Consider the following 15,258-nt stretch of genomic DNA (forward strand, 5'->3'; position numbering starts at 1 on the left):
GCAAAATTGGTAGTAAAACAAAACAGGTTCATGAAAGATATTTGTTACTGTTGGAAGAAATGTGAAAAATGTAAGCCTTTTCTTAATTGTTGAAGGTGCAGAGTAAATACAAATAAAGTTAAATAAATACATAGTAAAAGCATTACAATGTATTTCTAATACATTTCTAATTAACCCAAAATCTCCTGAATCCTTTTAGAAAAGTAAATGGTTTAATAGAGAGCTTAACCCCCCCAATGTTGGACCCAAAGTTACGCCGTTGGTCAAGCGTGTATTTATTTTGGTGTTTGGAAAATGTTCTTGACTCTGCTGCTGAGTCACTTTCACATTGCTGGAACTGCAGCTACTAGAGCATCAAATTAATTTCCCTTTGGAAACTGTAAACAATTTCCACGTCTCATAGGCAAGGGCGTAGGATTGAGTTTACTGTTGGGGGGCCACATATCAGAAACCTGACAGATCCGTAAATACTCTGAGCAAAGCACAAAAAAATGCTTTCTGAGCCTTTGTTTTCTTCTTTTTAAAATATTTCTTGGCAAAATAGTGTCGTGTTATTATTGCATGTATAATTGACATATGTATATGTTTTATAATCGTAAGACGTGGGCAAACCACCAAACAAAATGGCTTGAGTCTTCTATCAAGCATAATGTCCTTCCAGGGCTGTATGCTCACTTTATCAGGTGACCACACTGGTAACTAGCAAGCTAAATATTCCAGTAACACAAAAATGTATTAGCACACACAAGTGCAACATTTGATGTTTTATTGGTCGAAAACATTTAATACTGGTCAAAAATGCATTTATGTAGGTTGACTGGCAACAGAACTGGTTCTTTAATTAAACAACGTTCTGACATGAAAGAACCCTCACAAATAATGTAATAAACAAATTATTCACTTTTAATATAAACCTTAAGTAAAAAAAAAGAAAGAAAACCAGCTATTAAAATATACCTATATCCAGTTTGAAACTCTAATAAATCTAATAAATAAAATAAACAATAAGAATGTAACAGGTGGTATCATAAGGGGTCGTGCTTTCCCTGGGTCTAAGCCTCAATAAAAGGGAAGCTGGCAGCTTTATTGGGAGGTGCCAGTTTCCGGTGGGTGGCCAGGTGGTTGTTTGGCTTTACATCCTCTGTGCATAGCTTGTGGTAAGTTTGGAGAATTGTTTTTAGATTGTTTTAAACAGTTTTGTGTGTGCTGATGTGTGGTGTATATTTTTTTTATAACAGGGCCACACAATTTTAGAATAACAAAGATTGAAGTGGGATTGCCCGGGCGTGGGGTTCGACGCCACAGGGCCACACTCGATGCTTTGCAGGATTTGCCGTGTCAGGGTGTGGGTTTATTAGACACTACGGGTATGCAGTGATTTTGAGCTGTTTTTGGGGAGGTTTATGGTTGCATGCATTCAAGAATCTCACATTCTGTCTCGGTATTTTTGCATAATAAGTAAATGTTCAAAAAAATATATATTAAAAAAAAAAAAAAAAAAAAGAATCTCATTACAGCGTCGATTCTTTAACCGTAAACAACTTGAAGGGGAGTCATTAATTGTTAAAAAGGGTTTCCTGATTTACTAGTTTCCGGACTCATTAAACGCATCACCATCCCATAATAGTTGTCTCTCATAATCCATCCCATAATAGTTTCCGCCTCGCTAGTTCGCTGTCCCTCAGTTGGAACATTACCAGCAAATAGTTGCCAGAATAGTTGTTCTTTTCACCTCAGTGGAGCACTATCTTATCGGGACAGTCATGTTTGTGTATCATCGATATTTATGCGTCCATGAAACTGTAAGTTCGCCTCTTTAATATTTTGGCTAGTTATGAAAAAGAGTCCAGTGCGCTGTTGAAATAATCTTTAGTTGTTTTAACTGTTTAATTCTGAGTGTTGTCGACATAATATTCCTTATTATTACGATAACTATCATTGTGAAATTCTTATTATTCTTAATTGCACCTGAGTTAGTTTTTTATTTATTTTTTTTTAATTGCCTTTCCGAAAATACCAGTTTTGCATTTAAAGACCATCGGAATTCTAAAAATTCCCGTAACTATTCTTTAGTTAATGGGGCGTTCAGGGACACTTGGAATTTTCTGTATTTGACGAGAATTCACCAGAGATCAATATTTCTTTCTAGTATGCTATTTTAGTTCATGCAATAACTCTTTACACCATCCTGGTTTTATTTCATATTGGATACTTGAACATTTATCTGTGCTGTTAGATTATATATGGTATATAATTTATTTGATCACTTATTGTCATTTAGTTCTCTTTTTGTAGAAACCATAGACTTCATTATAAACATAACCCTCATCCCAAACGTAATAAAGAGTGGCATGAGTGTAACTGACGTCTTTTCTCATCTGTTCTGGCCGGACAACCTGGGGAGATTGAGGATTTAAATCAGTTCCCTTATACAGTCCTTCAGAGGTCACAAGTTTGGATTATTTTCCATCACCTCTTTTACATTGATTATTCTCATGCTCTTACGGACTTGATGGATCAAATAGTCAAAAATGATGTACAAGCAGCTTCAAAATCCTCTAAAGGCTTGCGTGAGCAGTTCTGTGATGGTGTGAAAGCAGACACTCAGAATAAGACTAAGGGATTTGATTAATGCCAACCCAGAGTGGTCCATCCGTGATGTTGGAGGGGAGGCCATTATGTGGATGGTGCAATATGAACATCAGCCATCTAAACAAAACCAAGGAGGACAGCATGATGAACTGTAAAAAAACAACAAATAAGAATTACTAAATGCAACGAACACTTTATTCTAATCAATCCCTAAAAACAACTAAAAATCACTGCATACCCGTAGTGTCTAATAAGGCCACACCCTGTCACGGCAAATCCTGCAAAGCATCAAGTGTGGCCCTGTGGCATCGAACCCCACGCCCAGGAAATCCCACTTCAATCTTTCTTCTTCTAAAATTGTGTGGCCCTGTTATAAAAAATATACACCACACATCAGCACACACAAAACTGTTTAAAACAATTTAAAAACAAGACTCCAAACCTACCACAAGTATATGCACAGAGGATGTGAAACCAAGCAACCACCTGGCCACCCACCGGAAACTGGCACCTCCCAACTAGCGGCGGGCGGATCGATCCAATATCGACATTGGTATTGATATTGATCAATACCGGTGTATTGAGATCGATACTTTAGCTTCGGTTTCTCTCCTGTATGCAGTGCCGCGGTTTCATCAAAGATGCGAGCTGACTGTCTAAGTGCAGCTCCGGCCACAGCACAGAGCAGGCACACCTTGCTCCTCCCCTCTCCACGCTGTTTTGACATTATACTGTCACGTGACACGTAACATATTTTACTTGGGGGGGGGGGGGGGGGGCGGAATTTGTCAGCGGTCTCAAACTCCCGGACCATGGGCCACTTCCGGCCCCATCCCCTACTTCCGGCCCACGATTTGATGTCAAAAATATAAGACAATTTGGCCCTTTAAGTTACATTTTTGACATTTCGCTTTCCCCTCCAATTAAGAGGAGTTAGCAAAATGTCAAAAAAGTAACTCAAAGGGCCAAAGTGTCTTATATTTTTGACATCAAATCACGGGCCTAAATCTTGCAGTGTGACCCCTTGTGATACCACCTGTTACAAAAATAATAACCAACAGAAATAAATAAGTGATACCTCTGGCATTTAATAGGCAAGTTATGTGCCTCACTAACAACAGAATGTGCTGCTGCACTTTGAAGCCCTGCATTTAATAATTGGCAGAACAGGTTCCGGAGCACTCAAAAGGTTAAAAAACCTTGGCCTAGGCAAAAGAGGCAAAATGTATTTTCTGCCTCTCATTTGCAGCCACAAACTGTTTGCAAACTGACTTCTTGTCCAGTAAATATTGGACAACTGACCATCCCAGGATTTAGATGACTGAAAAAGATTTGGTTTCTATTTATGAAAGTAAACTGACAGCAAGATGTTATAAAAAACCATATTCATGGCAACATTCCGGACAGATTTTAAAATCAAGTATTTTTCTCCTCCGCGGTGTAATTTTTTGCGTGGGACAAATGCGGCTGTCTCCAATATTGGGGGGGGGGCACCCCCCCCAGTTCCTACGCCTATGCTCATAGGGATCATTTTCTGTGGAACAAAAGTCATATAATCCCTGAAACGCCCCTTTCAGATTGGTCAGAAGCTGCCAACACCACCCTTTCCTGTGAACGACCGAACAGTTAGAGGTTGGAGAAATTGTGGATGCACATCGTTCTTCAGCGGGAATATCACCACTTTAATAATAAAAGGTAAGAGTTTTTTGATTTGTCAGAAACGTGACCAAATCTTCACTGCGTTTGCCGGTAGCAGCTCCTGGTCAACAGGAAGGTTAACCTGGAAAACAATACAGTTTTCTAGTTTGAACAAAGTGTGCTTGGGTTGAGCCGGCTCCCGTCGTTCACTTCAAAGACCCAGATCGTTCGCGACCAACCCATCACTACTGATGTGGGTGAAACGCTCCATTTACACGGAGATAACTGAGTACTGCAGAGTTTAAACGAAGCAGCAAATTTCTGTCGAGGTTTTTTTTTTTTTTTTATAATCAAATTATTTGACTTACTCGATGAATTGTTGCAGCCCTAGTTGAGTCAGTTTCCAGACCCTAAGTGTTATTTCAGTCCACTGCTGGCAGTGATGGTTCAGTGCATTTTTAACAGTGAAAAAAAGTTCCAGTGCTGCAGGAATGAAAAGTGTTTGTCACAGCCTTTTTCCAACTGAACTAAGGAAACAAACATTTCATAAACTTTTGTTTTCAGTATGGAATTAAATCCCAGTTTAAAAGCTTGTTTGCATGTTGCAGGAAAACACCATCAGCCATGTCCTCCGTCAGCAGCTCAAACACAGTTTTTGCCTTGGAGCTGTTCCGCACTCTGAGCCAAGCAAACCCTGCTGGGAACATCTTTGTCTCTCCTCTGAGCATCAGCTCAGCCCTGGCCATGGTCTACCTGGGAGCCAAAGGAGACACCGCTGCTCAGATGGCAAAGGTCAGCATGTTGTGCTTTAGTACATGCACCCCACCATCAGCTGATCACATTTCTACATCAGAGTCTTGAGATTTGCTGCTGTGTTTGGGATCATTGTGCTGCTGCACGACCCAGTTTCAGCTGTTGCACAGATGAGTTCACATTTGACTCTAGAATACTTTAGCATGCAGAGGAGTTCATGGTCAGACGACCGATTACAAGGTGCCCAGGTCCTGGGCTGTTAAACAAATCGAATCATCGGCCCAGATGTAACTTTGCAAAGCTAAGCTGTGCTGCATGTTGTTTCATGCTTCTTCTGCCACGTTCCTCTGAGAAGAGGCTTTCTCTTGGCAACCCTTCAACTGAGCCATACTTGGTCAGTCTGTTTCTAATTGTGTTGTCATGAACTTGAACATGTCACATGCTAACTGAGGCCTGTAGAGTCTGAGCTGTAGCTCTGGGGTTTGTTGCAGTTTATCTGATCATTGCATGATCTGACCTTTGTGGTAGATTAGTGCAATACTGAGACAATTGTAGCATTGAGCTAATGCACACCTGAAAGCTCCAGACCAGCAAACTGCCAGAACTCCTTCTTTTACAGAGGAGCTCACACTTGCTGATGATCGGTTAATCAAGTGCATTTGATTATCAGCACCTGGCTGCAGCTTAATTCCTGTAGAAGCAATAAGGACATACTTGGTTTTTCACAGGATTGTAGGTGGCAAACACAGCCTCCACAAACATCAGGGGTTGTTTTCTGGGAGCATGAAGCTTAGTAAGATTATGTTCAGTTTCCAAGAATAAACTTGTTCAGTTTCTGCCTTTGGACCATAAATTGTTACATTAGGACAATTTAGGCTCAGTGTCACATCCTTACAGTCTTGTTTTTCCTGATCCCACACAGGTCCTCTCATTCAGCTCAGGTGAAGGCGTCCATGCAGACCTGCAGAAACTGAACGCTGACATCAACTCACCATCTGCATCATACATCCTGAAACTAGCCAACCGTCTTTATGGAGAAAACACTGCCCACTTCCTCCCAGTGAGATTTCACATTGTTCATCAATTATTCTATTCATAAAGTTCCTCCTTACAAAGATGGGATTAATAAGTGGATATCTGCTCTCTGCAGCCTTTCCTTGAAGCCACACAGAAGTACTACCAGGCAGACCTGAAGGCTGTGGACTTCATCGGAGCTCCAGAGGCGTGCAGAGCAGAGATCAACAGCTGGGTGGAGCAGCAGACAGAAGTGAGAATATGAATCTCCCACAGCAGGAAATCATTTGATAACATCCTCAGTGGATTCCACTTAAATGTTGGTTTCTTTCTGTATTTTCTGTCAGATAAGATAAAAGAGCTTCTGAAGCCAGGAACAGTCAGATCAGAGACCAAACTGGCTCTGGTCAATGCCATCTACTTCAAGGGAAACTGGAATAATCGCTTTGATAAGGCAGACACCAAAGAGATGCCCTTCAAAGTCAAACAGGTAAAAACTGAACTGTTGGTCTCCATCTTTTACAAATATGGAGCTATAAATTTTTCATATGATCACCTGGATTTCCTGTTTCAGAATGTGACCGTACCAGTCCAGATGATGTACCAGATGAAGAAGCTGCCCTACAACCACATTCGTGACCATGGTCTGCAGATCCTGGAGCTGCCGTATGTGGATGAGGAGCTCAGCATGTTCATTCTGCTGCCTAATAACTCAAACTCTCTGCTGAAGGTACACAAGCTAGAAGCAATTTTCTTTAAAAAACAGTCAAGAAAAGCAAAAGAAATATGACAAAGAAATATTTTAATTGTGTTGCAGGTGGAGAATGAGCTAACACAGGAGAGGCTGGACGAATGGACCAACAGGAACAACATGGATGTTCATTCAGAAGTTCTCATTCACCTGCCAAAGTTCAAGCTGGAGGAAGGACTATGAGCTGAAGGAGCCTCTGACTAAACTGGGCATGAAGGACGTGTTCTGTGGAGGAAGAGCTGACCTGTCTGGCATGAGCGGTTGAAGAGAGACTCTTCCTGTCTACGGTGGCCCACAAGGCCTTTGTGGAGGTGAACGAGGAGGGCACAGAAGCTGCTGCAGCCACAGGTGGCATTGCGATTAACTCATTATTGGTACACTTCAGAGCAGATCATCCCTTCCTCTTCTTCATCAGGCACAATCAGACCAAGTCCATCCTGTTCTTTGGCAGATTCTCATCTCCTCAGTAAACAGAAGCAGCAGAAGAAGATGGTGGACCAGTTCAAATAAAATATCTTTAATATATCTAAAACAATATAAATTAATCCCTTTGCAGTGATGTTTTTCTAAAAAATTTATTTTGACTGCTGTTATGCTGAAATAATAGCTCATGTTACTTAAGTAACTAAGATGGCAGCTGGGTGCCATATAGTTAATATAGTTAAGGATTTATATAATTCTCTTTTATTAACATAAGTACAGTTTACAGTATTACCAGTTGGAGTAGTTGCTCAGGAGAAAGGTCTAACATTAGCAACATTAGCTGTTTCATAACATAGTCTACTCTTGTTATCTTTGTTTCTGTGGTTGAGGAGATCAACACATAACATACCGTTTTACCATTCTAATATAGCTTTGTAGGCCTCAGAGCATCATTACATGGAGCAGTTAAAATGTGTAAAATAAATCAATGAAGCAGTATCAAGTCTTCTGTGTTCATGGTGAGTGTTGTCAACTTTTGAATAAAAATGGACACATAAACCCCTGATGAGCTCCGTCACCATCTGATGACACTCCAGAAAACTCCATCAGCTCTGAGAAGGTTCTGCTGCTGTACTTCATCATTACTTTGACCACCCCGTGAGGACAATCCCACACACTGATTACCTGGACTAGACGTAACAAGTCTATTATAACTATTATAGTCACTGTGGTGCTTCATTCATTACAAAAGCAATACAGTCACTTTATTCTCAGAGGACCACAGGTTTTGTTTCAGCTGCTGAAGATTCATCTGGCTCTCATTGATTTGCCCTTCAAGTCATCTCTTTGTTTCACCCAAATGCTTCTGAAACCATAACATGGTGTGCGTTAGAATCCTGTGTCAACAAAAGTGCCACATAAATATTTAAGAATCAGTCATGAGTTACTCGTCATTGCCCATCGGTCCCCTCAGGACACACTGAGGACACAGCAAAAGTAGCGTGCTCAAATCCTCAGCCCTTCCCAGGACCTCTTTTAATGGGGGGAGCAGAGGGGCCCTCACTCAGTGTACCCGCCCAGTGTGGTCTGGGACCTGCTGACAGTCCCAGTAGTCTGTCAGGCAGATCATGCAGCAGCTGCAGCCACACAACATGGTGACAGATCCCTGAGCAGCTCTACACAAATGGAGCACCTGAAGTGGGCTTGGTCCACAGAGCCTGAGCCATCGTAGCTGCAGGAAGCTGTGCAGCAAGTCCAGCTGTGATATGTCCTCACTACTAAATCTTCCACAGTCTACTGGTATTATTGCATTAACGGACTACTGTACTTGCCACTACCAACCCCCCCAGACTGATATATATATATATATATATATATATATATATATATATATATATATATATTATATATATATATATATATATATATATATGAGATAATGACAAAGCCAGCAGTGGTCCCCAGGTCATTTACGTTTGAGACCCCCTGCTTTAAAGATTTCCATCCAATTTCTGGAGGGCTTCAGGTGCACACCAGCCCCCCTGCTGGTCAAAACCTTTATTGTCATTTTCAACTATTGTGATGGCCTCTACGATGTCACACAGCAATGTCAGCATGGGAATAATCACTGACAGAAATAAATACAACAGGACATGAGATGTTCATGTTCAAACTGTTGCAGTGTTTTCAAAAGATGGGATTGTGACTGCGCTATGAATACTGTGGTGATGGTGACTTTATTCATCTTTATTAAGATTTTTTTTTTTCCACTGTGCTTGGACTCAGTCTGTTTCTCTCATTGGAAATAACCTCTCGGGCTGTGACGAAAACCTTTTCGTATGGTGCTGAGAATGCAGGGCTGTACAGGAAGCCTGTATGTGCTTGGACACATATGTACATCTGCCTACATGATATCACAAATGGGGTGTTGTTGTTGGACCTCAGATGCCTGGTGCACAACAAATACTTTACCTTAGAATGAAACGAACTTGTGAATATTATAGTAGTCACACATTACATAATTGGCAGGCATGTTATCTGTGATGCTTCACTGGGAGAGAGAAGGTCAAAGTGTTGAAATACAGGGAAACTCTTCTCCTTTAGCAGCTCCATGAAAACAAGCCCCTCTGTGCCACCGCCAAAACTGACCAAACTCCCACACTTGCGTGTATGTTTCATAAATCACGCCTGCACCTCGAACCTGAACCACCCGAACACAGCGAGGCTTCAGCACGTCACTCGCCGTGGACGTCGCTCGCCAGTAGAAACGAGCTTCGTAACGACACTCACGGTCCGAAAACCTCGGCGCAGCGCGTCCCGTCAGCATCGGATTCTCGTGGCGTTCTCGTGTCTGCCTTCCTGCCCCTGTCATTAGCTCCGTTCAGCCTGACGCCGCTAACGGAAGCATTCACCCGGGCCTGTCCTACGCAGCAGGGTTTTGCTTATCCAGGTAACTTCAGGGTTAACCCTGGTTTTCTGTTCTACGACGCTGCTTCATTCTACCGGGGTATATACCGCATGGTAACTATGCTGTGATTAATTAGATTAGAATAGATTAGATTAGATCAGTAATAAATATTTTATTTTTATTTTTGCTGTTGGCAGCAAACAATTTTACTGTTCTAACAAGTTTGAATTGTGTTTTTATTTTAATTTTACTCCCAAACCCTTAAACAGCAGCGAGTCTGCAGCTGAGAGAATAAAAACTAAAACTGTCAGGCACAGGTTATTTTCCGAGTTTCAGTTTCAATTCAGCTGGAAGCGCCACCTTTACACTGAGTCTTTTATTTACAGCGTGTTTTAATCGCTACAGATTCTCTGCTGGGAGAACACGTTTATATTTGCAGCTTGTGCGTCACATTGTCACGCGTGTATTTATTTGTTGATTTGGAAAATGCTCTTGATTCTGCTGCTGAGTCACTTTCACATTGCTGGATCTGCAGCATCAAATTAATTTCACTTGGGAAACTGTAAGTAATTCCCACGTCTCATGGGGATCATTTTCTGTGGAACAAAAGTCACACGATCCCTGAAACGCCCTCTCAGATTGGTCAGAAGCTGCCAACACCACCCTTTCCTGTAAACGACCGAACAGTTTGATGCTGGAGAAATTGTGAACGCACATCGTTCTTCAGCGGGAATATCACCACTTTGATAATCAAAGAGTTTTTTTATTTGTCAGAAACTTGACCAAATCTTCACCGCGTTTATTTCCTAGTTTGCCGGTAGCAGCTCCTGATCAACAGGAAAAGTTAACCAGAAAACGATACAGTTTTCTAGTCTGAACAAGTGTGCTTGGTTGAGTCAGTTTCCAGACCCTAAGTGTTATTTCAGTCCACTGCTGGCAGTGATGTTTGAGTGCATTTTTAACAGTGAAAAAAAGTTCCAGTGCTGCAGGAATGAAAAGTGTTTGTCACAGCCTTTTCCAACTGAACAGAGAAACAAACATTTCATAAACTTGTGTTTTCAGTATGGAATTAAAATCCCAGTTTAAAAAGCTTGTTGCATGTTGCAGGAAACACCATCAGCCATGTCCTCCGTCAGCAGCTCAACACAGTTTTTGCCTTGGAGCTGTTCCGCACTCTGAGCCAAGCAAACCCTGCTGGGAACATCTTTGTCTCTCCTCTGAGCATCAGCTCAGCCCTGGCCATGGTCTACCTGGAGCCAAAGGCGACACCGCTGCTCAGATGGCAAAGGTCAGCATGTTGTTGCTTTAGTACATGCACCCCACCCTCAGCTGATCACATTTCTACATCAGTGTCTTGAGATTTGCTGCTGTGTTTGGGATCATTTGCTGCTGCACGACCCAGTTTCAGCTGTTGCACAGATGAGTTCACATTTGACTCTAGACTACTTTAGCATGCAGATGAGTTCATGGTCAGACGACCGATTACAAGGTGCCCAGGTCTGTGGCTGTGTAAACAAATCAGAATCAGCGCCCAGATGTAACTTTGCAAAGCTAAGCTGTGCTGCCATGTTGTTTCATGCTTCTTCTGCCACGTTCCTCTGAGAAGAGGCTTTCTCTTGGCAACCCATGATGCTGGTGTTCAGTTTCCAAGAATAACTTGTCAGTTTCTGCCTTTGGCCCATAAATTGTTACATTAGGACAATTTAGGCTCAGTGTCACTCCTTAACAGTCTTGTTTTCCTGATCCCACACAGGTCCTCTCATTCAGCTCAGGTGAAGGCGTCCATGCAGACCTGCAGAACTGAACGCTGACATCACTCACCATCTGCATCATCCATCCTGAAACTAGCCAACCGTCTCTTATGGAGAAAACACTGCCCACTTCCTCCAGTAAGTCTTCACATTGCTCATCAATTATTCTATTCATAAAGTTCCTCCTTACAAAGATGGGATTAATAAGTGGATATCTGCTCTCTGCAGACTTTCCTTGAAGCCGCACAGAAGTACTACAGGCAGACCTGAAGGCTGTGGACTTCATCGAGCTCCAGAGGCGTGCAGAGCAGAGATCAACAGCTGGGTGGAGCAGCAGACAGAAAGTGAGAATATGGATCTCCCACAGCAGGAAATCATTTGATAACATCCTCAGTGGATTCCACTTAAATGTTGGTTTCTTTCTGTATTTTCTGTCAGATAAGATAAAAGAGCTTCTGAAGCCAGGAACAGTCAGCTCAGAGACCAAACTGCTCTGGTCATGCCATCTACTTCAAGGGAAACTGGAAGAGTCCCTTTGATAAGGCAGACACCAAAGAGATGCCCTTCAAGTCAAACAGGTAAAAAACTGAACTGTTGGTCTCCATCTTTACAAATATGGAGCTATAAATTTTCATATGATCACCTGGATTTCCTGGTTCAGAATATGACCGTACCAGTCCAGATGATGTACAGATGGAGACGCTGCCCTACAACCACATTCGTGACCATGGTCTGCAGATCCTGGAGCTGCCGAATGTGGATGAGGAGCTCAGCATGTTCATTCTGCTGCCTGACGAGTCCTCAGACGGCTCAGATGCTCTGCTGAAGGTACACAAGCTAGAACCAATTTTCTTTAAAGAACAGTCAAAGAAGAGCAAAAAGAAATATGACAAAGAAATATTTTGATTGTGTTGCAGCTGGAGAATGAGCTAACACAAGAGAGGCTGACGAATGGACCAACAGGAACAACAGGGACGTTGAGTCAGAAGTTTCCTTCACCTGCCAAAGTTCAGCTGGAGGAAGACTACGAGCTGAACGAGCCTCTCACTCAACTGGGCATGAAGGACGTGTTCTGTGGAGGAAGAGCTGACCTGTCTGCAGTGAACGGGAGTGGACTCTTCCTTCTACGTGGCCACAAGGCCTTTGTGGAGGTGAACGAGGGCACAGAAAGCTGCTGCAGCCACAGGTGGCATTGTGATGCTTTGTTCCATGCCGAGATTGGTGCAATTCACAGCAGATCACACCTTCCTCCTCTTCTTCATCAGCACAAGCAGACCAAGTCCATCCTGTCCTTGCATTCTCATCTCCTCAGTAAACAGAAGCACCAGAAGAGATCGTGGACCAGTTCAAATAAAATGTCTTTGAAACAATATAATGAAAACCCTTTCTGTGATGTTTTTCTTTTATTATTTAAAATATTTAATTTGAAAAATGAACAAACAAAAGCAACAACAAAAAAATTCTACAAAGAAAAAAACCAAGATAAAATACAGATACCAGCACAGACTAAACCAAGCAGCACATACCCACCATACTTTAACAGAGTATATAAATAATTGTAAACCCCCAAACAGTATGCTTCTTTTATAAAAAGCAAAAAGTATTCCAGACAAGCGTATAGGATTCCTGTAGGTCATGTAATTTGGCCATCAACAATTCAAAGATGCAATCTCATAGTTTTTATCCATGCCCTATACTCAGGTCTATCTTGGCTTTTCCATTTATGAAGGATAACTCTGGGCTGCCGCTGCCATAAAACAAGTTAGTAACAAAGCAAATGCATGTTTAGAAATTTTGGTAAACATGACCTGTCCCCTAAAAGACACAACTGAACCGATACAGGCAAAGGTATGCCAAGCCATTTTCCATTGTTTTGATTAACTTTTGCCAAAAAGGCTGTATTAAAGACAGGACCACATTGCATGAATAAAAGTACCTTCATGACTTTTAACATTTCCAGCACAAACTGTTCTCTAGTACACCCATTTAAAAAGACGACTAGGTGTGAAAAAATAATGGTAAAGTATCTTATAATGTGTTAACTTTTCTCGTGCCTCTTTTGTAAACCAGCCATTCCGGAGATTATTTTTTGCCATTATTCTCTATCAATATTAGCCTGCAAGATCCACAGATGACGCCATATCTTCCTCCTCCACAAGAACCCTTTCACACATAGACAACTGGTAAGGGGAACTATGTGAGAGTGCTGTTTGTAGATTACAGCTCAGCATTCAACACCATAGTTCCCTCCAGGCTGGGCTCTAAGCTGCTGACCTGGGCCTGGGCCCATCCCTGTGCAGGTGGGTTCACAGCTTCCTGACCAGCAGACCACAGGTGGTACGAGTGGGTCACCTCACCTCATCCTCCCTCACCCTCAACACTGGATCACCCCAAGGCTGTGTGCTCAGCCCTCTGCTGTACTCACTGTACACCCATGACTGCGAGGCCACGTCAGAGTCCAACGTCATCATCAAGTTTGCTGACGACACTGCTGTTGTGGGACTAATCTCTCACAATGAGGAGACAGCCTACAGGAGAGAGGTCTCCCGCCTGGAGAACTGGTGCCAGGAGAACCACCCTCCTGCTCAACGTCAGCAAAACAAAGGAACTGATCGTGACTTCAGCAGGAAGCAGCAGAGGGACTACCATCCACTTGTCATCAGTGGTGCTGAGGTGGAAAGAGTGGACACTTTCAAATACCTGGGAGTGACCATCTCACAGGACCTGTCCTGGACTCATCACATAAACATCACTGTGAAGAAGGCCAGACAGCGTCTCTACCTCCTCAGGCGGCTGAGAGACTTCAAGCTCCCACTCAAGGTGCTCAGGAACTTTTACACCTGCACCATCGAGAGCATCATGCGTGGGAGCATCACCACCGGGATGGGAAACTGCACCAAGCAGGACTTCATGGCCCTAAAAAGGGTGGTTCGTTCAGCTGAACGGACCATCAGAACCACCCTCCCCAACCTGCAGGACATTTACACCAAGCAGTGCAGGCTGAGGGCCATGAGATCCTAAAAAGCCCAGCCACCCCGGACACTCTCTCTTCTCCCTGCTCCCATCAGGGCCGGCGTTACCACCCGCTGCCTGAGGGCTAAGACTGAAGGTTGAAGAAGAGTTTTTACCCACAAGCCATCCGTCTGCTCAACTCTGAGCCTAACTGGACCATTTTGCACAATGTAAATATTATAATTTATAAAATTGTGTATAGTGTATAGTATATAGAGTATAGTGTATAGTGTGAATTAATTTTTTTTTTTTTTTTTTTTAATTCTTCTTATTTATATGTGTGTGTATATATGGTTGCAGGTACAAAATACATTTCATTCACTGTGCATTGTACTGTGTATAACTGTGCATGTGACAAATAAACACTATCTTATCTTATCAAGTAAGTAAGTAAGTAAAACTTTATTTATATAGCACCTCTCAAAAACACCTCCAAAAACAATTAAACAAATGCCAAGCTAAAAAGATGAGTTTTTAAAAGACCTTTAAAGCACATCGAGTCTGCCACTCTAAGATAGACGGGGAGCAACTGAGGCAAAGCTGTGTCTCCTTTCATTTTCAGTCTTGTAGAATATACAGCCAGTAGTCCCTGATCACATGATCACAGTGATCTAGAAGGGGTATACAAGTGAAGGAGTTCACTAATATAAAATGGGGCTTGCTCGTGAAGAGTTCTAAAAGTAAGGACTAAAATCTTGAACTGTATTCTAAATTTCACAGGGAGCCACTGTAACTGGATCAGTAGCGGGGTGATGTGAGAATATTTGGAAGATTTAGTCAGAAGCCTAGCAGCAGCATTCTGAAGAGCCTGTAGACGCTCCAGGGAATGTTTGCTAAGACAGGTAAACAATGCATTACAATAGTCCAGACGTGAGGATATAAATGCATGAATAACCATCTCAAGTTCTGAATTAGAT

At 42.3% G+C, this 15,258-nt stretch overlaps 2 pseudogenes; both read left to right on the top strand.

Moving 5' to 3' along the window:
* The first annotated feature begins 1,541 nt into the window (after positions 1-1,541).
* LOC115778795 (leukocyte elastase inhibitor-like) lies at positions 1,542-7,409 on the top strand (annotated as a pseudogene).
* Positions 7,410-9,340: 1,931 nt separating this feature from the next.
* On the top strand, positions 9,341-14,423 carry LOC115778820 (leukocyte elastase inhibitor-like; annotated as a pseudogene).
* Positions 14,424-15,258: the final 835 nt, after the last annotated feature.

This window comes from Archocentrus centrarchus, chromosome 4 (genome assembly GCF_007364275.1).
Source record: "Archocentrus centrarchus isolate MPI-CPG fArcCen1 chromosome 4, fArcCen1, whole genome shotgun sequence".
In the NCBI taxonomy this organism is placed as follows: Eukaryota; Metazoa; Chordata; class Actinopteri; order Cichliformes; family Cichlidae; genus Archocentrus; species Archocentrus centrarchus.